The 23,039-nt window shown below is 45.2% G+C and overlaps 1 protein-coding gene across 1 annotated transcript in view; it reads left to right on the forward strand.

Annotated features, from left to right (window-relative positions):
* The first annotated feature begins 17,194 nt into the window (after positions 1–17,194).
* Positions 17,195–23,039, forward strand: part of NSD1 (nuclear receptor binding SET domain protein 1) — a 177,426-nt gene continuing 171,581 nt past the window's right edge. Inside the window, exon 1 of the mRNA XM_073232711.1 lies at positions 17,195–17,291. The gene's annotated coding sequence lies outside the window, so the exon portion shown is untranslated. The remainder of the gene's footprint in view (positions 17,292–23,039) is intronic.

Below are 23,039 nucleotides of genomic sequence, written 5' to 3' on the forward strand. Positions count from 1 at the left end.
GGCTGGGGGTGGGTGGGGGCTGTGCCCGCCCCGCTCCACCCTGGCCAGTCTCCCAGGCAGCAGCTGGTTGCCGCCAGGCTGAGCTGCAGCTGTCCCTGTGTGCCTGGTCATCCCCTGGGGAGGCCATTATGGCCCTGTTCTCAGACACCCTTTGCAGGGGTGGGTGATCAGCTTCCCAGGGCTCTGAGCTTGGAAACTTCCCCAGCTCCTTTACAGCAGTTGCCGCTCTCTAGCCCTGACCCCGGAGTGGAGGTACCTGCCCCAGTGTCTGGGGCTTTCTCCTGCCCTGTCTCCTTGGGACAGGAGAAATGCCCAGCCAGGCAGATCCTTTGGGGACAATGCCTGGATTGCCCCATGACCTCCCAGGGGGTGACAGCTGAAAATATATGCAGGGTCAGAAAAGACTGCATGTAAGAATTTGGGACTAGAGCCCTCCTGGAAGACTGAGCAGCCGCTCACGGCCATGCTTCTCTTCCTGCTCTGGATCCCCTCACCCTGACTATGCGCTCTCTGACTCACTCATGTCCCCCGACCCCCTAAACTGCATATCCTCCACAACTCCATCTCAGAGGAGGTACCAGGCCAGAAAACAAGGACTTGTCCCTGACCACTTCCTTTCCCTCAGGAAGCCAATTCCTTAATGGAGTGGAGAGAACACTGGATTTGCAGCCAGCCACACACTTCAAAGCCTGCTGCTTCCTGTGTCCTGAGGCCAGGTGCTGTCCCTTCTCTGGTGGTCACATTCTTCACCCATATGAGTAAGGTGCTTCTACCTCCCAGGGCTTAGGGTTTAGGATGAATTGAGTCTTGGATGAGCACATATTTGGGGAAGGACACCATGCAGCATTCACATGGGTTATGCTGAGTATCCCACTGAACTGTGCATGGGCTTCATAGCAGCCCTAGTGTCCCCCTCTCAGGCAAGGTCTCCTCTGTCTCCTTCCCTCCCATTCTGTGCATGTTGCTCCAGAGGCAGCTTCCAAAAGCTGCTCTTAGCTTATGCTCCTCCTGCTCTCAAAGACCCTCACTGGCTCCCTGGAGCCCCCAAACTTTCTGACTTGAGCCCCTCTCCCAAATTTTGAATCTTCCCCTGGTGGTCACTGGCCAGTGTATGTGTTCTTCACCAGCCCAGTCAAAGGACAGGCAGATTACTCAAACCCCACCTGGAGAAGGAAAGGGTTGGGAGGCTAGAGCAGTAAGTACAGGGGATGACGAATGAAAGCCCCCATATTCCACTTGCCCACTGTGAGCCCACTGCCCTGCCTGGCTCAGCCACCTACTGCTGTGCTTCACCATATAAAGATGAATCTTCCCAATTTAATGGAGAAACCGAGGGTATGACAGGCACAGGGTCACAAGGATGGGGGACTAAGGAAGAAGCTGAATTGATTCCCTGGCCCAGGTTCCCTTCAGATCCTGTACATGTAGAGGCCAGAGTGACAGGGGCAGCTGTTGCATGGTAATTCCCAGGTGCTAGGAGGGGCTCGGCTGCCCACCCTGTGCCCCCTCCTTGCCAGCATCCCTGGCAGCGCACACTCACTAAGGCCCTTCCAAATTCCCCATGTCCTGTGTAAGAATGAGACAGATGCTGCTAATTCCCCCACATGAGTTTTGCTGCTCCATCTCCCCTCCCTCAGTTTGCTCTGGGCAGCATGGCAGCATCTGGAGCCTGGTACTCTTGTTCCACCTGGGTTCTGAGTAGCTTCCTAGCTAGTAGTGCTGGCCTCGGGAGCCTGTAGAAAAAGCACTGTGTCACCTCCTATCTGCCACTTACTGTTTGCTAGTTGCCACTTAGGGCTCTGGTGGGAGCAACAGATGGCCACTCTAATCTGGGAATTCGGTGCCAAGGGGCAAGAGGTTGCTGGGAGGAAATAAGCACCTGGGAGGCAGGTTAGATTGCCCTGTGTGAGTGTGTGTGTGTGCGCGTGCTATGACCAAAGTTACCCTCTGTGAGCCTGAAACAGGAATGATGATAGGCCTGAGTGGTTATAAGTGCTCAGTCAACAACGGCTGTTGTTGCTACAGCCCAGGGATTAGGAGGGAATGGCCCCCAGGGCCAGGTTGCCATGACCTCATTCTCTCCTTGTGGCAACCCTTCTAGGAAGGCATTCTTGGCCCTGTTGCCCAGATGAGGCTCAGGAGGAGGAAGTGACTGTCCCAAGGTTACACGGGGAGTAGTCGGGGGAGTAGGAGAGTCAGTGCTCCAGACCAGGTGCTCTGTCCCACCGCAGAGCTCATTCCCACAGCCCTCGTGGTCGGCTGGACCATTCCAAGGACCAGGACAGTCTCTGAGTTTGCAAGAAGCAGGGGACATCTGTTAATGGGATGTTCACACACATGGTGGACAGACATTCACAACACCCAAACACAGATGTATGTGCTGGGTGCCGCCCTTTTGAGTTCCAGACCGTGGCCTTCGCCCCTGCCATCTCCGGGCCCTGACATGGATCGTTCCTTCCTAGAGAGCACTCTTTCTCCCTGCCTCACCTGGCCAAGCCCTACTCACCCTTTATATCTCACTCGAACCTCATTTCTAAAAGTGGCCTACCCTGGACCCTGCTTCCAGCTTGGGCATCCCTTCACATTGAGCACCCCCATTCAGGGGCTCTCATCGCTGTAGAAAAGAGATGCTCTCAGTAGTGTTCTTCCAAACTGAGCACCAATAAGCAACCACTGCTTTGATAGATATTTTAAATCAGTAGTTCTAAAATCTTAGTATATATTAGAATCTTCTGGAGGGCTTGGATTGCTGGGCCTCACCCCAGTATTTTGTGTTTGGTAAGTTCAAGGTGAAGCCTGGGAATCTGCATTTCCAATGGATGCAGTTGTTGCTGGTCTGGGGGCCATACTTTGAGAACCATGATTTTAAAGAGGCATAACATGTACATAGTTTCAACAAATTAAACGAAAACTCCAAGGCACAAAACCTTTTCAGTGAAAAACAACATTCTTACACCTACTCTCTCCACTCCCCAGGGGAAACTTCTGCCCCCATCTACTGAGTCTTCTTGTATGGTCACCCCTCCCCTGCTTGCAGTATAGTAGTTACTGTCCTGGCACCCAGTCTGGGACCACACCTGGCAGAACTGAAGTGGAGAAGACCCATCCCCAGGTACAGACACACTCATGTGTGCACACTCAGCTGCCACCGCCCACCCCTTCCCACACTCCAGGACTCTTAACTGGGAGTCCCCCTCCCACCCCTCCACCTGCTGTAGGATTTAGCCTAATCCCAGAGTATGTGCGTAGAGGCAGCTGCAACTCTTTCTGGGGGGAGAAGGCTTCCCTCCAAAGGAAATCTCTTTTTATTCTCTTGCTACCGAAATTTGACCTTCGGCACCTGGGCCCAACTGCTGGAACCTGTCCCCAAGAAGTGGCTGAGGAGGGGGCGTGAAATTGCCAACAGCTGAACTCACCCAGCCTTTCCCCACATCCTCTCCAACCCAATGACTGCTCACATTCCACAGCAGCAGCCCTTTCCGGGCCCCCCAGTGCCAGGCTCAGGTTTGTGTACTGGTACTTGGGGCCCAGCCTGACCTAGCCCTACTGATCTCACTACCTGGCTCTGTGGGGTATGGCTTCCAAACCCCCAGGACTCAGCTCAGTTATCCCCTCTTCCAGGAAGCTCACACTGACCTCACTGCACAGCCTAGGCATTCCACATCTATGCATGATTGGAATGACCCATTTATGTCTCTCTCTGTCCCACCCATGGCAGGAGCCTCTTAGCTTCCACTTCAGAACTAGGCCCAGTGCAGAGCAGGCCACCCTAACGTTTGTCAAGCAACTGAATGACATGGTAAGGATAATTCTGAGGCTTCTGGCCTTCCCTTCCTCAGCTGACACCCTTAGAAAATCAGGTTCCAGGAAAGGAGCGTTGGCTGGCAGGGCTGGAAAAAGGAGACCCATATCAGACAGCACAGCCCTAGAATCTTTTTAAAGGTGCATCTTTCAGGTCCTGGGGTACTGAGATTATTATTACTGCTGGGGGACCCATTGCATGTGCTAAGGAGGGCTTAAGCAACACAGCTGAGCTTTTGCTCCCATGGGCATGAGCCCCTTCCAAGCAGCCCCTAAAGAGACAGGTTTGAGATAAATGATGGATGGCAAGGGTTTTCTGGAGCTGCACTGACCAACAGAACTTTCTGCAGTGATGGAAAAGCTGTGTGTCTGTGCTGCCCAAGGCAGCAGACACTAGTCACATATAGCTATTAAGCACTTGAAATGTGACTTATGTGACTGAGGAATTGATTATTATATGTTAATGAATTTAAACCTAAGAACTATGCATTGACAGGACAGCTCTAGAGCCTGCACAAGTACTCTAATGGGGAATTCTCTCCAACTTACACTGCTGAGGGGAAAATTCGAAGTAGAGTGGTGTGCACAGTGCACTCACATCTGTGTGAAACGCATGCCTAAGCTCGTGAACAGTATGTGATCACAGTGGTGCTTCTGGGGAGGAGAACTAGGTGACTGGGGTGAGAGGGAGAGGACCTTTGTTTCTTTTGATTTTTGTTCCTGGTATGCATGTCACTTATTTATAAAAACTAAAAACTGAAAATTTTTCTGAAAAAATGCCAGAGAAGAAAAGTATCCCCTCTAAGTACATACCAACTTCCAAGGGTGCCTCGTCCAAACCTCAGGCTGCACCAGAGCCACTTTCAGAGCCTTCTGGGCTCAACACCCTCCTACACAGCCACACTGTCTTCCTGTCCATTTTTACACACCAGCCCAGGACCAAGGACTACCAGACGCAGCCTACACTGACCCCTGCACACACTCGAAACTCATCATTTACCTCTCCCCCATCTAGTCTCCAGCCCCAGTGATCTTCTTTCTCTTTTTCTACCACCTCAAGCTCATACACACCTCAGGGCCTTTGCATCTGCAGGCATCTGCCTGGATACTAGTCCCCTGGTTCTTCCGGCTGGCGCTCAGAACAGAGGTCGCCTTCTAAGAGTAGTTTCTCCTGACTACCCTGGCTAAAGTCCTCCCTCTGCTATTTCATTTTTAGCCCTTTATTTGTCTTCTTTTGTAATTATCTTACTTGTTTACTCTTTACTGGCTGCCATCTCACTAGAAAGTGAGCTCTGTGAAGCCTAGGGTCTGTCCTATTCATAGTTGTACCTCAAATGTCTACAACAGTGTCTGGCACATAGTAAATGTTCTATAGATGTTCATGGAATGAATACATGTTGAATGATTTTCCCAAATTCAAAATTCAAATCCAAGGCTGGCGATATGATCTCAAAGAGACTCGCCAAACCCTTTAGGAGCTGGGACAGTGCCCCCCAAAATATACATGTAGTCTCCTGAGGGGACAGTGGTAATCCCCACGGTGTCCACAGAGGGATGGTCATCCCCACCCCCATGCTCTGACCTGGGGCCCAACCCTTATGTGGAGCTGGGAACCCAGAGAGGGCTCAGGACTGCACTGCCCTTAAAGGACCTCCACGCTTGGTGTGCCTTCTTGTCAACCAGCATGGGGACAAACAAGGGGCCAATATTTAAGGAAGGCCTGAAATCTGTAAATAAAAGACAGATGATACCTGAAAATACAAACACAGAGAGCATATGACAAGGCAACTGACTGACAAGAAAACACAAAGGTTAACAAGCATATGATGAGAGCTTGACACTCAGGAAGAGTCCAAGAGATGCTCTCATTTTGCATCTATCAGACTGGCAAAAAGTGAGAAAGCTGGAGAATGCCCATTGTCAGCAGGGATATGGGGGGGCCCTTCTGGACTATGAATGAAGCCATCCCAAATCCATCTGGGAGCCATCAGCTAATTATATAAACATATACCCTATGATCTAGCAATTTTGCCCCGAATATATACCCCCGGCCCAAATCCTCACGACCACATGGGGAAGGTTGAAAGAGGGGTAGGAGGCAATTAGGAGTCCATCACTGGGAGGTGGATCAGTAACGATAAGGGGGACCCAATAGACGTGGAGGGACCTCACAAACCTAGTACTGCTTGGAAAGGGTTAGAAATGGAATGAGCTCTAAATGATAAAGCCATTTGCACAAAAGAAATGGTGACACGACCATCAATAGATGAATGGATAAAGGAGATGTGGTACATATACACAGTGGAATATTATTCAGCCATAAAAAGAAAAGAACAACATGGATGGAACTAGAGGGTATTATGCACAGTGAAATAAGCCAGGTGGAGGAAAACATATAACAAATAATTTCATTTACTTGTGGAGTATAAAAACAAAGCAAAACAGAAGGAACAAAATAGCAGTAGACTCACAGACCCAGAAGGGACTAGTGGTTACCAAAGGGAAAGGGTGGAGGAGGGGGTGGGGAAAGGGGATTAAAGGATACAGTAATTAGCAATCACAATATAGGTCGGTCACGGGCATAGTAGTACAGCATGGAGAACACAGTTAATGATTCTGTAACGTCTTACTTTGTTGATGGACAGTGACCGCACTGGAGGGGGTGAGGACTTGATAATATAGATAAATTGTTGAACCACTGTACTATGTATTTGAAACCAACATAAGATTGGTTTCAATATATCAGTGATACTTTAATAAAAAAAAAAGAAATGATGACACAAAAAACACATGTTATAATGTTACAAGAACATACACAGTCATAGCAAGACTGCCTGAGGGGCAGGGTAATGAGTGGGGAATGAGGATCAAAGGGAATTAAAAAACAAAGGAAGGAAGCCCAGGAGCAGTGGGCACCCAGTGGAGGGGTAAGTGGTGCTTTTCTGCACAAGGTGACGTGGGTGCCCATGCTAAAGAATGAACTCACCAGCAAAAGGAGGAGTTAGTATGTGGTATTGGGCAGGTGAGTACCAGGGGCCAGAAGGCATAGTAAAGCAACAAACATTTATCAAGCACCTACTACAGGCCAGGTACCATTCTAGACCATGGCTATACCATGATGAAGACAGACCCCTGCTCGGAGGAGTTTAAAATGTAGAGGCAGAGACAGATATTAAACCAACACCCGCAAAAGTACTGACTATAATTAAAAACAGACTCTGAAGGTCAATTGGCCACAGCTGTGAGTGTCTATCCAACTCGCTCAGGGAACAGCTCCATGAGGAAGTAATATTTGAGTTGAAGGAGGGGAGTGCTTGGCCTTCTGATGAGTGGTAAGAAAAATGATAGAGGCAGAGGGAACAGTCTCTACAAAGGTCTGGAGGCAGGCAAGAGTGAGGAGAATCTGAGGCCTCTCCAATCCGACCACGTGGGTGAGCACATACAGAGTAAAGGAGAGCATGGTGCCAGAGAAGACCACACTACAAAGAGCCCTGCAGGCTGCGGATTCATTCCCAGGGGAGTGAAGAGACCAGAGATCAAGGGGCTGCTAATGCAGATATGGGGAGATGCGCAAGGGGACCATTGCAGAGTCTGGTTAGGCAGAGCTGGGAACAAAATACACATGTGGTCTCCCAAAGGGACAGAAGTAATGAGCCCCAGACCTTCCACAGAAGGACCGTCCACTTCCCCTCCCATCCTCTGGCCTGGAACCAGCACATCCTATAAGCCAAATCACAGGCCCCCAGTTTGGACCAGAGTGTGGCCAGGGAATGGTGGCAACTGGAAATTAATCTGAGATGTTAGAATCAGAGGGCTTGCTAATGGTGTGAGAGTAAGAGGAATGCGGTTAGGAACTTGCAGGTAGGGCAAGGCGGTTGACCACGTGAGTCCACGCTAGTGTTTCTGGGGCCTTAGGAGAGGCTGCAAGGAATTGCTCAGGGCAGATAATAATGAAAATCTAAGTTAGACCCACAAGCTGTGTTTGACCCTGAAAAAAAAAAAGCCAGCACCATCCTAACTCCCCCCCACCTCCCCATCCCATCCTTGCACCTAGCATCTCAACCACCCTCAGCTCCTGTCCCTTGGTTTCCTCTTCTTTCCTCACCCATCTCTTTCCTCTCTGGTCTCTCCCTTTAACTGCACCCTGGGAGGGATTTCCAGAGAAGGGAGCAGAAGGCAGGGGACATGCTGGGGGTGATGGTGCCACCTCTTGGCGGCCACAACAAGTGCAGCATCCCCCTTCAGCCTGCTGGGATGAGGGGTCAGGGAACCTTAGGCTGTACCCATAGAGGTTTCAGGCCGGCTTTCTGTGAAGAGATGTCTTCCCCCTGCTGGGGGTGATCAAGTCATTCCTGGAGGTCGTTCAGTTGTAGGTGCTATATTTTTTAGAGCAGTGCTGATAAGCCCATTTCCACCCTACCGAAGGGAATTGCTGATGGACAAAACTACTACAAATACCCCTGCTCAAAACCCTCCTACAGCTTCAGATTGGGTCCAAGCTCCTTAACACAGCAGACAAGGATTTCACCCTGGCCTTAGACATGCCTCATTCCTATTAATTTCAAGTCCTACCTCCCCCATGCCGCACTCCTCTCCCCACAGGTGCACCTTGCACTTCCGTCCCTTTGCACAGGTTGTTCTCTCTTCCTGGAACACTCTCCTGTTCCCTATTGACCTTCCAAACTCCTTTCTCAGGTCTCAAATGCCCCATCACTCATGAGGAGACCTTCTAGCACCTCTATATTAACTAGGCAAAGAGGGGAGGGAAAGTGCTTTCAGGCAGTGGGAACAGCATATGCAAAGGCCTAAAATGTCTTCATAGAGCCAGGAGGGGTCTAGAGACCAGAGAGGATGACAGGGCTGGAAGGGCTGCAGTGAGAGACCTCATAGGGCTCACAGGCCCTGGTGAGGGTTTGAGTGCTCAGTAAATGACAACATTTTCTGCGGCAAAGACATGATCAGATGAGTATTTGGAAAGGCCCACGCGAGGTTGCCATGTAAGAAAGGCACTAAAGAGGCTTGAGTGGGTGTGGTCAGAACAGGTAGGAGTTGCATAGGTGAGAGATGATGGGGGCTTGAACCCTTGAGCCCCTATTTCTTCTGGTTGGGTCCTGAGCTGGGGCTTCCAGTCATTGGCTCTAGCCTCCCTGTCTTACCACAGTGTGCTCCACAGAAGCTCTGGCTGCCTCCTGTGACCCACCCCTCACCTCCATCCTCTGCACACACACTTCTCATCCCCCAGTGTTAGGCCCCCAAACACTGCCTGCCTCTTGGAGCCAGCATCTGTGCCTTGGGGGAGCTGCCATTTAATTCTAGAGAACAAGATGCTTTGGCTCAAAGTTGGGGTGTCAGTAGTGCGTGGGAGAGATGGGCTTTGAATCAGGGTCTGTCTGCCTTACTCATCATACTAGGTAGCCTAGCAGTTACAGGCTGGGCTCTGTCACTTGATAGCTGTGTGACTTTGGGTGGGTCACTTTTCCTTTCTTTGCCTCCTCTTCTACAAAATGGGAGTGTCCTCTTCCACAAAATGGAAGCAAGCATAGTAACCTGTTCTATGGGGTTTGTGAAGAATATATGGAATAATGCCCATAAGAGGCCAAGCACAACACCTGGCACACACAGTAGGTTCTCAATAAATGGTTGCTCTTCACATGAATACTGTCCCAGGAACTGAACCTGCTCACTGGAGAAATGTGTTCTGGCTCCTGAATCAGGGGATCTTCAGGAGGGCTGAGAAGGAAGGAGAAAGCATCTTGGGGTAGGTCCAGAGTTAAGCTGCCCTGAGTTCCAAGCCCAGAGCAGGTGCCAAGGGCACCAGCTCTGAAAGACCTTGAATGCCACATTGAGGAGACACCAAAAGTTCTGGAATCTGAGAAGGCACAGCCAGTATCCTAAACCTAGGGATGGGATGCTTTCTCCTCCAAAGGTGCCAGCACTGGACTTGGCGGTCTGAGGGAGCCTGGGCAGCAGAGGAGGGCACTGGCAGCAGGGAGCACATCCACGCTCAGTCTTCACAGAACTCCAGAGTTCAGGTAGCCTTTCCCAGGCAGGAGAACCTCTCCTATGTAATTCCCCAGATAGTCACACGGTGGCAATAGTGTACCAGGAAAGTCTCTTTCCCTGCCCTGTCTTCCAACCAAAATAATAGCCAAGTAACAATACCACCTAGGTGCCTGTAAGAGCTCTAAGAGAATCCTTACATCCCAATGAGATAGAGTTTATTCATACCTTCAATTTACAGGTGGAAATGAGGGCTCAAAGAAGTCCAGAGAACAGTATTGTCAAAATCACCCAACCAAGCTTTGAACTCTAGACTGTATATCAACCAGTCTGGCTGCAGTCTGCCTATCCAGGATGGGCAGCACTGGCTTTGCTGAGCTGACAAGTGGAATCTTAGACAGGGAAAGGAGGACTTTTACTTTGGCTTTCTCTCTGAAGTTTAGCCAACTTAAGTAGCTTTTGCATTTGGGATGAGGTAATGGGACAGTTTCCAACCCTGGGATAAAGAGGAGCCAGGCTGCGAGGCAACTAACTGAGAACCTCTTCTGTGACAGGGACTGTGCCAGACATTCGTTCCTACATGAATGCAGCACACAGTGACAAGGCACCCACTGTGTGCTGGTCACAGTACTCCCAAGCTTTCAGCAGACAGCAATAAATTCTAAATATTTACATATTTATTTTATACATAAAAGATACATTTAAAAATATATTTATACTATAAATGAACACAGAGTTTAATAGATATTTATTGAATGAATAACCTTCCTTGAGCTTGCAGTAACCATGAGACACACAGATGGTAAGTTTGGAGCTCTGGGACAAATCTAGGCTACGGACTAAGACTTGGGCATTTAGGGGATGCCAGTGACAAATGGATTAGATCCTTTAGGGAGACTGGGTGAACAATTAGTAAAGTGGGCCTCTGTTTGCCAGACAGGAAAGAGGAGAGGGATGCCAATAATACGGATGCATAAGAAGAGCTTGTGAAAGAGGTAGAAGGGGGCTAGACAAGGGTGGTAGTCCCTGGAACCTTGTCAGCTCGAAAAGATCAACAGAATCAAATGCTGCCCTTAGTGAAGCAGCAAAAATTATGAAATGCCATGAGATTTGGCCAGAGCACCACTGTTGGTGACCTGAAACCAGAAGACGGCAGTGGGATAAGGAAGGAAAGCCATGGCAGTGGAGGGAAGAAAAGAAAGAGCCTGGCTGCAGGAGCATTGGAATTTTTCTCGTAAGACAGCAGAATCTGTACCATTTGTGGGCCACTGGGAATGAGCAAAAAGACAGGAAGGGTTGGAGGTGCACAGGACTAGGAGGAGAAACATGCACAAAAGCCTAAGGAAGCAAGGAGGAGCCAAGATGGCAGCATGAGTAGGACAGCGGAAATATCCTCCCAAAAACATACATATTTTTGAAAATACAACAAATACAACTGTTCCTAAAAGAAAGACCAGAAGATACAGAAATACAAAGAATTATTAGAGAATACTACAAAAAATGATATGCAAACAAGCTGGAAAACCTAAAAGAAATGGACAGGCTACATCTACACCTGCAAGAATCCAGCGCCTCGCAAAAGGGCAACTGCACGGAGCTCCACAGTGGCCCAGGCAAGAATCAGAGACCCTGTCTGCGCACAACTGCCCAACACAAGCCGCTAGGGGTCACCGTTCTCGGAGAGGAATGCGAGGTGCAAGCAAGAAGGGATTTTGTTCTCCCAGCTGACAAACATGCATCTGCCCATCGCTGTGAAAAGGCAGAAGAAATTGATTCAGACGAGAATCACACAGACATCCCCTGAGAGGGAACCTGGGGAGACAGACCTAACCAATCTTCCTGAAAAAGAATTAAAAATAAAGGTCATAACCATGCTGACAGACTTGCATAGAAATATGCAAGAGCTAAGGAGGGAGAATACAGAAACAAAACAATCTCTGGATGGACTTAAAAGCAGAATGGACGAGATTCAAGAGGCCACTAATGGAACAGGAATCAGAGAACAGGAACGCAGAGAAGCTGACGCAGAGAGAGAGAGAAAAGGATCTCCAGGAATGAAAGAATATTAAGAGAACTGTGGAACTAATCAAAACGGAACAATATCTGCATTATAGGGGTACCGGAAGAAGAAGAGAGAGAAAAAGGGATAGAAAGTGTCTTTAAAGAAATAATTGCTGAAAACTTCCCCAAACTGGGGGAGAAAATAGCCTCTCAGACCACAGAAGCACACAGAACTCCCAACAGAAGGAACCCAAGGAGGACAACACCAAGACACATAATAATTAAACTGGCAAAGATCAAAGAGAAGGACAGAGTATTAAAGGCAGTCAAAGAGAGAAAAAAGGTCACCTACAAAGGAAAACCCATCAGGTTATCATCAGACTTCTCAACAGAAACCTTACAGGCCAGAAGAGAATGGCATGATATATTTAATGCAATGAAACAGAAAGGCCTTGAACCAAGAATACTGTATCCAGCATGATTATCATTTAAATATGAAGGAGGGATTAAACAATTCCCAGACAAGCAAAAGTTGAGGGAATTTGCCTCCCACAAACCACCTCCCTCTACAGGGTATTTTAGAGGGACTGCTCTAGATGGAAGCACTCCTAAGGCTAAACAGATGTCACCAGAGAAAATAAAATCATAGCAAAGAAAACGGAACAATCAAATACTAACTAAAGGCAAAAAATAAAATCGACTACCCACAAAAACAGTCAAAGGAAACACCAAAGAGCAAAAAAAAAAAACACCTAACACACAAAGAATGGAGGAGGAGGAATAAGAAGGGAGAGAAATAAAGGATCATCAGACTGTGTTTATAATAGCTCAATAAGCAGGTTAAGTTAGACAGTAAGATACTAAAGATGCTAACCTTGAACCTTTGGTAACCATGACCCTAAAGCCTGCAATGGCAATCAGTACATATCTTTCAATAATCACCCTAAATGTAAATGGACTGAATGCACCAATCAAAAGACACAGAGTGGTAGAATGGATAAAAAAGCAAGACCCGTCTATATGCTGCTTACAAGAGAGTCACCTCAAACCTAAAGACATGCACAGACTAAAAGTCAAAGGATGGAAAAAGATATTTCATGCAAACAACAAGAAGAACAAAGCAGGTGTTGCAGTACTAGTATCAGACAAAATAGACTTCAAAACAAAGAAAGTCACAAGAGCTAAAGAAAGACATTATATAATGATAAAGGGGTCAATCCAACAAGAGGATATAACCATTATAAATATATATACACCCAATACAGGAGCACCAGCATATGTGAAACAAATACTAATAGAATTAAAGGAGGAAATAGAATGCAATGCATTTATTTTAGGAGACTTCAACACACCACTCACTCCAAAGGACAGATCCACCAGACAGAAAATAAGGACAGAGAGGCACTACTGAACAACACACTAGAACAGATGGACCTAATAGACAGCTACAAAACTCTACACCCAAAAGCAACAGGATACACTTTCTTCTCAAGTGCATGTGGAACATTCTCCAGAATAGACCACATACTAGGCCACAAAAAGAGCCTCAGTAAATTCAAAAAGATTGGAATTCTACCAACTAACTTCTCAGACCACAAAGGTATAAAACTAGAAATAAATTGTACAAAGAAAGCAAAAAGGCTCACAAACACATGGAGGGTTAATAATATGCTCCTAAATAATCAATGGATCAATGACCTAATCAAAATAGAGATCAAGCAATATATGGAAACAAACAACAACAACAACACAAACCCCCAACTTCTGTGGGATGCAGCAGACACAGTCTTAAGAGGAAAGTATATAGCAATCCAGGCATATTTAAAGATGGAAGAACAATCCCAAATGAATAGTCTAAAGACACAATTATCAAAATCAGAAAAAGAAGAACAAATGAGGCCTAAAGTCAGCAGAAGGAGGTATGTAATAAAGATCAGAGAAGATATAAATAGAATGGAGAATAATCAAACAATAGAAAAAATCAATGAAACCAACAGCTGGTTCTTTGAGAAAATAAACAAAATAGATAAGCCCCAGCTAGACTTATAAAAAGAAAAAGAGAATCTACACACATCAACAGAATCAGAAATGAGAAAGGAAAAATCACGACGAACCCCACAGAAATACAAAGAATTATTAGAGAATACTACAAAAAACTATATGCAAACAAGCTGGAAAACCTAAAAGAAATGGACAACTTCCTAGAAAAATACAACCTTCCAAGACTGACCAAGGAAGAAGCAGAAAATATAAACAGACCAATTACCAGCAAAGAAATTGAAGCAGTAATCAAAAAACTACCCAAGAGCAAAACCCCAGGCCAGATGGATTTACCGCGGAGTTTTATCAGACATACAGAGAAGATGTAATATCCATTCTCCTTAAAGTTTCCAAAAAAAAGAAGAGGAGGGAATACTCCCAAACTCATTCAATGAAGCCAGCATCACTCTAACACAAAAATCAGGTAAAGACCACACCAAAAAAGAAAATTACAGACCACTATCCCTGATGAACATAGATGCAAAAATACTCAACAAAATATTAGCAAACTGAATTGAAAAACACATCAAGACGATCATATACCATGATCAAGTGGGATTCATCTCAGGGATGCAAGGATGATACCACATACGAAAATCCATCAGTATCATCTACCGCATAAACAAAAAGAAGGACAAAAATCACATGATCATCTCCATAGACACTGAAAAAGCATTTGAAAAAATTCAACATCCATTCATGATAAAAACTCTCAGCAAAATGGGTATAAAGGGCAAGTACCTCAACATAATAAAGGCCATATATGAAAACCCACAGCCAACATCACACTGAACAGTGAGAAGCTGAAAGCATTTCCTCTAAGATCAGGAACAAGACAGGGATGCCCACTCTCCCCACTGTTATTCAACATAGTACTGGAGGTTCTAGCCATGGCAATCAGACAAAACAAAGAAATACAAGGAATCCAGATCGGTAAAGAAGAAGTCAAACTGTCACTATTTGCAGATGACATGATATTGTACATACAAAACTCTAAAGACTCCACTCCAAAACTACTAGAACTGATATCGGAATACAGCAAAGTTGCAGGATACAAAATTAATACACAGAAATCTGAGGCTTTCCTATACACTAACAATGACTTAATAGAAAGAGAAACCAGGAAAACGATTCCATTCACAATTGCATCAAAAATAATAAAATATCTAGGAATAAACCTAACCAAGGAAGTGAAAGCCCTCTACCCTGAAAACTACAAGACACTCTTAAGAGAAATTAAAGAGGACACTAACAAATGGAAACTCATCCCATGCTCTTGGCTAGCAAGAATTAATATTGTCAAAATGGCCATCCTGCCTAAAGCAATCTACAGATTCAATGCAATCCCAATCAAATTACCAACAGCATTCTTCAACGAACTGGAACAAATAGTTCAAAAATTCATGTGGAATCACCAAAGACCCCAAATAGCCAAAGCAATCCTGAGAAGGAAGAATAAAGTGGGAGGGATCTTGCTCCCCAACTTCAAGCTCTACTACAAAGCCACAGTAATCAAGACAATTTGGTACTGGCACAAGAACAGAGCCACAGACCAGTGGAACAGAATAGAGACTCCAGACATTAACCCAAACATATATGGTCAATTAATATACGATAAAGGAGCCATGAACATACATTGGGGAAATGAAAGCCTCTTCAACAGCTGGTGTTGTCAAAACTGGACAGTTACATGTAAGAGAATGAAACTGAATCATTGTCTAACCGCATACACAAAAGTAAATTCTAAATGGATCAAAGACCTGAATGTAAGCCATGAAACCATAAAACTCTTAGAAAAAAACATAGGCAAAAATCTCTTGGACATAAACATGAGTGACTTCTTCATGAACAATCTCCCCGGGCAAGGGAAACAAAACCAAAAATGAACAAGCGGGACTATATCAAGCTGAAATCTTCTGTACAGCAAAGGAGACCATCAATAGAACAAAAAGGCATCCTACAGTATGGGAGAATATATTCATAAATGACAGATACGATAAAGGGTTGACATCCAAAATATATAAAGAGCTCACACACCTCAACAAACAAAAAGTGAACAATCAATTAAAAAATGGACAGTGGAGCTGAACAGTTCTCCAAAGAAGAAATTCAGATGGCCAACAGACACATGAAAAGGTGCTCCACATTGCTAGTCATCAGAAAAATGCAAATTAAAACCACAATGAGATATGACCTCACACCAGTAAGCACTGCCGCCATCCAAAAGACAAACCACAACAAATGTTGGCGAGGTTGTAGAGAAAGGGGAACCCTCCTACACTGCTGGTGGGAATGTAAATTAGTTCAACCACTACGGAAAGCAGTATGGAGATTCCTCAAAAAGCTCAAAATAGAAATACCATCTGACCCAGGAATTCCACTTCTAGGAATTTACCCTAAGAATGCAGAAGCCCAGTTTGAAAAAGACAGATGCACCCCTATGTTTATCACAGCACTAATTACAATAGCCAAGAAATGGAAGCAACCTAAGTGTCCATCAGTAGATGAATGGATAAAGAAGAGGTGGCACATATACACAATGGAATATTATTCAGCCATAAGAAGAAAACAAATCCTACCATTTGCAACAACTGTGGATGGAGCTAGAGGGTATTATGCTCAGTGAAATAAGTCAGGCAGAGGAAGATAAGTACCAAATGATTTCACTCATTTGTGGAGTATAAGAACAAAGGAAAAACTGAAGGAACAAAACAGCAGCAGAATCATAGAACCCAAGAAAGGACTAGCAGTTACCAAAGGGAAAGGGACTGGGGAGGATGGGTGGGAAGGGAGGGAGAAGGGGGGTGAAGTAGAAAGGGGCACACCATGATTAGCATGTATAATGTGCGGGGTGCATGGGGAGGGCTGTGCAACACAGAGAAGACAAGTAGTGATTTTACAGCATCTCACTAAGCTGATGGACATTGACTAATGGGGTATGTGGGGGGGACTTGGTGAAGGGGGTTTCTAGTAAACATAATGTTCCTCATATAATTGTAGATTAATGATACCACACAATAAAAAAAAAGCCTAAGGAAGGAAAGGGCTGGACTCAGAGCACACAAGGAGGGCCGGCACATTAGTCTTTCTCCTAGTGCTGGGGCAAGGTTGGTGGCACAAAGGGCCTGCAAGGTTGCTGGCTGGATCCGGGGAACGCAAGACATTACCAGGTATTGGCGGCCTTTTCCCAGCACATCCCACGTCACAAAGATCACCTTTGTCAATGAGCTGGCAGCGCAGTCCTTTTAGCCCTCGGCATGGACGCTGCTGATTGGCCCGTGGGACCCACCTGACCAAGCCGGCCAATCAGAGGCGCCCTTCCAGGACTGCGGGCCCCAGTTGGCGGCTCGGAGGAGAATCCGCAGCTGCAGAGGAGCGGTACCTGGTTCCCGCCGATCTGACAGCCAAGAATCCGAGTCCTTTCACGGAATCTCCCTCTTCTTACCAAGGTCTGCTGCTCTGCCCATGTCAGTCCGTCCCCGTCTGTCATGACTGGCCCAAACTGGTGATTTAGTGGAGGATAGAACGAAGTTCAAGCCACTCGCTTACTATGTGATTTAAGATAGGTATTTAACATTGTTGAGCCCTAGGTTCCTCATCTGTAAGTGGGACTTTAAATACCTACCTAGTTGTCTTCGTGGGGATTGTAAAGCTCAGTGCCTAGCCCACGGAGAGCTTCCGAAAGTCATTGGTTTTATTTTTCACGATTGTTGATGTTCTTACCCTCAAGAAACTCACAGTCCTCTTCACACTTGGCCTTATGTTAAGGCTACTTTTTATTCCTATTCCTTTACTAGAATGTAACCTGCTTGTCAACAAGAATGTGCCATATACATTTTTGGTCTTCTAATTCCACAATCCTTTTACTTGGTCTCATGAGGAATTTAACCTACAGAAACAATAATAGAACAAAGTATATACAATTGTGGGATTTATAGTATGGAAACTGTCAGTGGTTAGGTGGGTATACTGGAAAAACATCTTAGAAGGCCAGCTCCATGAGCTCAGGCAGATCTTGACCTCTCTGAGCCTTATTAGAACAATAATCATGACTATAACCACTGCAGGACTCTGCAGGTGCCAAACACTATTTGAAGCTCATATTTATTCTCAGCAACCCCACTTTACATAGAGGACACACAGGCACAGAGAGGTGAGTAACGTGCCTAATATCACCCAGCTATTAGGCAGCCAAGCTGGGGGTTCAACCAGACCTTCTGGATCAGAGTCTGTGCTCATAACTTTGCAGTGTGCTGCCTCTTAGACACCAGCACAGGCAGTTGGCACACTAAAGATCTACCACACAAGAATAATGAGAGGGCTGGGCCTAACAGGGCAAGTAAGGGCTTCCTCATCTAGGAACTAAAAAACACCAGCGTGGTTGAAGGATAGAGAGGGAGGAGAACAGGGTAGGCAATAAGCCTGGGCTTGAAGCAGGACCACATCTTGAAAGAGTGAAGTCATGTGTTCATAGTGAAGAACTGGTGTCAGCACATGAAAGCAAGTGACAGGGTGTTTGTTCTGTGGGTGTTTCTGATCCCTAATTGGCATAGGCCTGGGATGCAGAAGGCAGCAGGGTCTTCTCTCTTAATATGGTTTAGCTAAAGTCCCTGCACATTTGAGAGATACCATTGCCCTAGGTCCCCTGACCACCCCCTGGGATCTCTCCCTGGGCAGGGTTGGAGAGGTCACCAAGTTGAGGACCTTTAGTTTGTCTTTCCTGGTTTCATTTTTTACCATAGGCTCATTAATACAACTAATTAGGCCTTCTGAAGCCAACTGCATCCTCCTATTGGCTTTCTAAGCCCTATGCTTCCAGTTTTGATTATGGAGATGCCCTATTATTTAAGGCTTCTGCAATTCTGTCCTGGACGCTTGTCCACTCTACCCTCATCAAATGGCTCCAAGTGAGGGGCCTAGGATTTTTTTTTGGAGGGGCCAGGCTGAGCTTTTCTTGACTATCAGGCCTCCAGTGATCATCTCATTGGTTTTGTCTTACTACTGACTTCTCTGGAAACTCTGCGATTCTCCCTCTTCAGATTTTCTGGGTTTTCTCACCCACTTTCCCAGTCCCCAAAAGGCTTCAAGTTCCATCACCTCTATGATGACCCTCACAATACTCTCTTATCTGGTTCTTCTTCCAGATCTTCAAACCACAGGTATGTCCAACCGTTAAGCATGATGTCTGCCCAGACGTTTCTCAAGCTCCTCAAACCTAACATGTCAGAAAACTAGTAGCTGCCTTACTTAAAAGCATTCTTTCAAAAACCATTAACCTAAATGAAATTAAGCCCCTGACCTAATGTTTAGTTTGCAGGAAATGCAGGGGCAGAGAAACAGGGTAAATGACACCATGAGGAAGTATCACCCATCTGCAGAACATGGAGCATTCTCTGTCCTGGTCATTTCAAAAGTTAAATGTCATGAAAAACATGAAGTGAAAGCATTCCAGATTATGAGACATAAGAGATACAAGCACCTATATAATATGTGATCCTTAGATTGGATTATAGTTCAGAAAAACCATCTGCCAAGACTTCTTGGGGAAATTTGAACACAGAAAGAGCATTAAATATTAATTAGGAAATTATTATCAGGTGGTATTGTGGTTATGTAGGAGAACATCCTCATGTTTTGGAGAAGTTTGCTAAGTGTTTAGGTAAGAAATATCAGAATGTCTGTAATTCACTTTGAAATGGTTCAGGAAAAGAAAAGGCCTTTTTATCTATAAAGCAAATATGCCAAAATATCAACATACATTGAATTGAAGTGGAACTGGTCATATTTTTCTTTTATCTTTTTCTGTATATTTGAAAAATGTCACAATAAAATATTAACAACAACAAGAAAAGAACATATTTCCCATCCCTGCCCCAGTTATATTCCTTCTGTCTCCCCACCTTGGCGGCTAATGCCTCCATCCCTCTAGCCACCTCATCTGAGATGGAAATCTGGATCCCACCTTAGCTCTTCATACTCTTATGCTCCCATCCACTCTCCAGGTCCTGCGCATTCTGCCTTCTGAAACCATTCTTAGTTCATACTTTATCCCCATTTCCCAGGTCACAGCTACCTCTTGTTTCATGGCCCCAGGGTCCTCCCAGGTCCCTCTGCCCAGACTCACCCTCCACATAGTCCCAGGGCTGTCTTTCTCAATGTTATATGTGATCATGGTACTTCCCATGCCAGCAAATTAAACCCCTGTGCTACGTCTGCTCCTGATGACTTCTTAAAACTCTTCTCTCTCCCTTTCAGCCACATTCAACCACTTGATCCATTTATATCTCCTACATATCCTTTAAGAATATCTTCCAAGACCTTCTGAAAGCTTGAGAATATTACACATCTGCAGATAAAAATGTGCAGCTAGCAAGTCCAGAGACTAGTCAAACTCATGGGGGGCAAGCATGTTAGTTCATTTAGCTGGATCTCACATCTGCCCCCAAGATGGTCTCATCGCTTGCCTTTGCCCCCACCCCAACCATGTTGGCTAGGTAAGCTACCACAAATCATTCCAGCCTCAAAAAGTCATCCATTGGAAGTAGCCCTGCCCAACCGTCCAGCAGCATTCCACACTTTCCTGTGTGTGTCCAGGGATGGCTGGCACTTAGGGTTTAGGAAATGTTGCCTATGGTCAGAGGCCTGTGTTGTGGCGTCTCTCCTGCCTCTGCCAGCCTGGATCCCAAGGCCACAACCCCGCATGCACTCTCTAGTACTTCAACCCTTGACCCTTCATCTGGTACCCCTTCCCAACAGAACCCTGAAAGTGATCCAATCATGAGGAGGGTGCCCACTGCTTAGGTGCAACCCTTGGGTCAGGCCCCAGGGTCACTCAGCTATCCTTAGCTTCCTTGAGTCTGCAGCCCCTCCCTTCCCTCCTACTTCCTATCTCTCTGAGAAAACAGAGGCACTGGGTGGGACCTCCCTCAATTTCCTTCCCTTCCCACTTAAAATATAGCTGAGGCACTACCTTCCTTTTCCCTAGTCTCAGAGGATGTGGAATTTCTCCTCTGCTCTGGGGCCCATCCCTTCACCCATGACCCCATTCACACACCTTACACCTCCTTGATCTCAGTGACCTGTTGGCCCTGTACCTTTAACCTTCCCCTCTCAGTTGGCTTCTTCACAACAGCAATATTTCTTGATTCAATCTACAAATATTTATTGAGCACCTATATTGAACCAGGCCTTATTCTAGGCATTGAGAACACAGCAGTGAACAAGTGCTAACTTCTTAGTGCTTCTATTCTAGACAGTGAGAAAGATGGCAGTAAGGACGAAAAAAAATCAGGCAATCAAGGCTATCTAGTACCGTCATAAAGACAGACTTATTGATCAATGGAATAGATTGAGAATTAAAAAATAAGCACATGCTTTATGGTCAACTGATTTTTCAGCAAAGGTACCAAGATAATTCAAGGGACAGATAGTCTTTTCAATAATAGTGCTTGGACAACTGGACACCCACATACAAAATAATGAAATTGAATTCCTATCTTAAGTATAAATTAACTCAAAATGGGTCACAGTCCTAAATTAAGGGCCAAAACTATGAAACTCTTAGGAGAAAACATAGGGGTAACTTTCCATAGGATTAGGCAATGGTTTATTTGATATTACATAAAGAATAGCAACAAAAGCAAAAATAGACAAATTGGACTTCATCAAAATTAAAAACTATTGTATTTCTAAGGATACTCTCCATAAAGTGAAAAAACAATCCACAGAAAGTATTTGGGGGAAAGTATTTGTCAGTCTTATATCTGAAAAAGGAGTTGTATTCAGAATTCATGAAGAAACTTTTAACTCAACAAGAAAAAAAGACAAATTTCCCAATTTTAAAAATGTGCAAATAATCCTAATAGACATTTTCCCCAAAGAAGATATATAAATGGCCAATAAACACAAGAAAAGGTGCTCAACATCATTAGACATTAGGGAAATGCAAATTAAAAGCATAATGAGATACCATTTTATATTCACCAGGCTGGCTATACTCAAAAAGATATATAATAACAAATGTTGTTAAGATATGATGAAATTGGAATCCTCATACATCGCTGGTGGAAATGTAAAATGGTGCAGCCACTTTAGTAACAGTTTCAAAAAGTTCCTCAAAAAGTTAAACATGGAGTTACCATCCAACTCAGCAATTCTACTCCTAGGAATTTCCAAGAGAAGTGAAAACATATATCCACACAAGAAATTGTACACAAATGTTAAAAGCAACATTGTTCATAATAGTCTGAAAGTGGAAGCAACCCATATATCCATCAACTAATAAACAAATGATCTAGCTATACAGTGGAATATTATTCAGGCATAAAAAGGAAGGCAGTATTGACGCATGCTACAACATGGATGAATGTGGAAAACATTATGCTCACTGAAAGATGTCAGACATAAAAGACAACATATTGTATGATTCCATTTATATGAAATATCCAGAATAGGCAAATCCGTAAAGATAGGGAGATCAGTGGTTGCCAGGCCCGGAGGGGAAGGCCAGGGGTAGGGAGTGGCTGCTAATGGGCACAGAGTTTCACTTCAGGGTGATTAAAATGCTCTGAAATTAGATAGTGGTGATGGTTGTACAACTTTGTGAGTGTATTAAAAGACCACTGAATTGTATGCTTTAAAAGGGTAAATTTTATGGTATTTGAATTGTATCTCAATAAAAAGAAATAGAGAAATAAATAGGGGGAAAATAAGATAATTTCAGAGAATGATAATTTCTATAAGTCACTTCAACAGAAAGATGTGATAGAGTGACTTGGGATGGATGGGGTCTTCTCAAGATGAGGGAAGAGTCAGGTGGGCCTGTATGAACAGGGACTCTTCAGAGTCATGGGATAGCTAGGAGGGGAGTCTTTCAGGCAGAAGGAACAGCAAACACAGGCCCTGAGGTGGTGGACTGCTTTACACAAGACCAAGTTTCGCCTGCCTTCAGAAAAAGCCTTCCCTTCATAGTTCCTCTCTGACAACTGCTGCCTCCTGTTCTACACAGCCATACATTTTTTTTTGGTATCAATCTACAATTACTTGAGGAACATTATGTTTACTAGGCTCCCACCTTCACCAAGACCCCCCCACAACCCCCATTACAGTCACTGTCCATCAGCGTAGTAAGAGGCTGTAGAATCACTACTTGTCTTCTCTGTGTTGCACAGCCCTCCCCGTGCCTCCCCCCACATTAT

Source organism: Manis javanica, chromosome 1, assembly GCF_040802235.1.
Source record: "Manis javanica isolate MJ-LG chromosome 1, MJ_LKY, whole genome shotgun sequence".
NCBI lineage: Eukaryota > Metazoa > Chordata > Mammalia > Pholidota > Manidae > Manis > Manis javanica.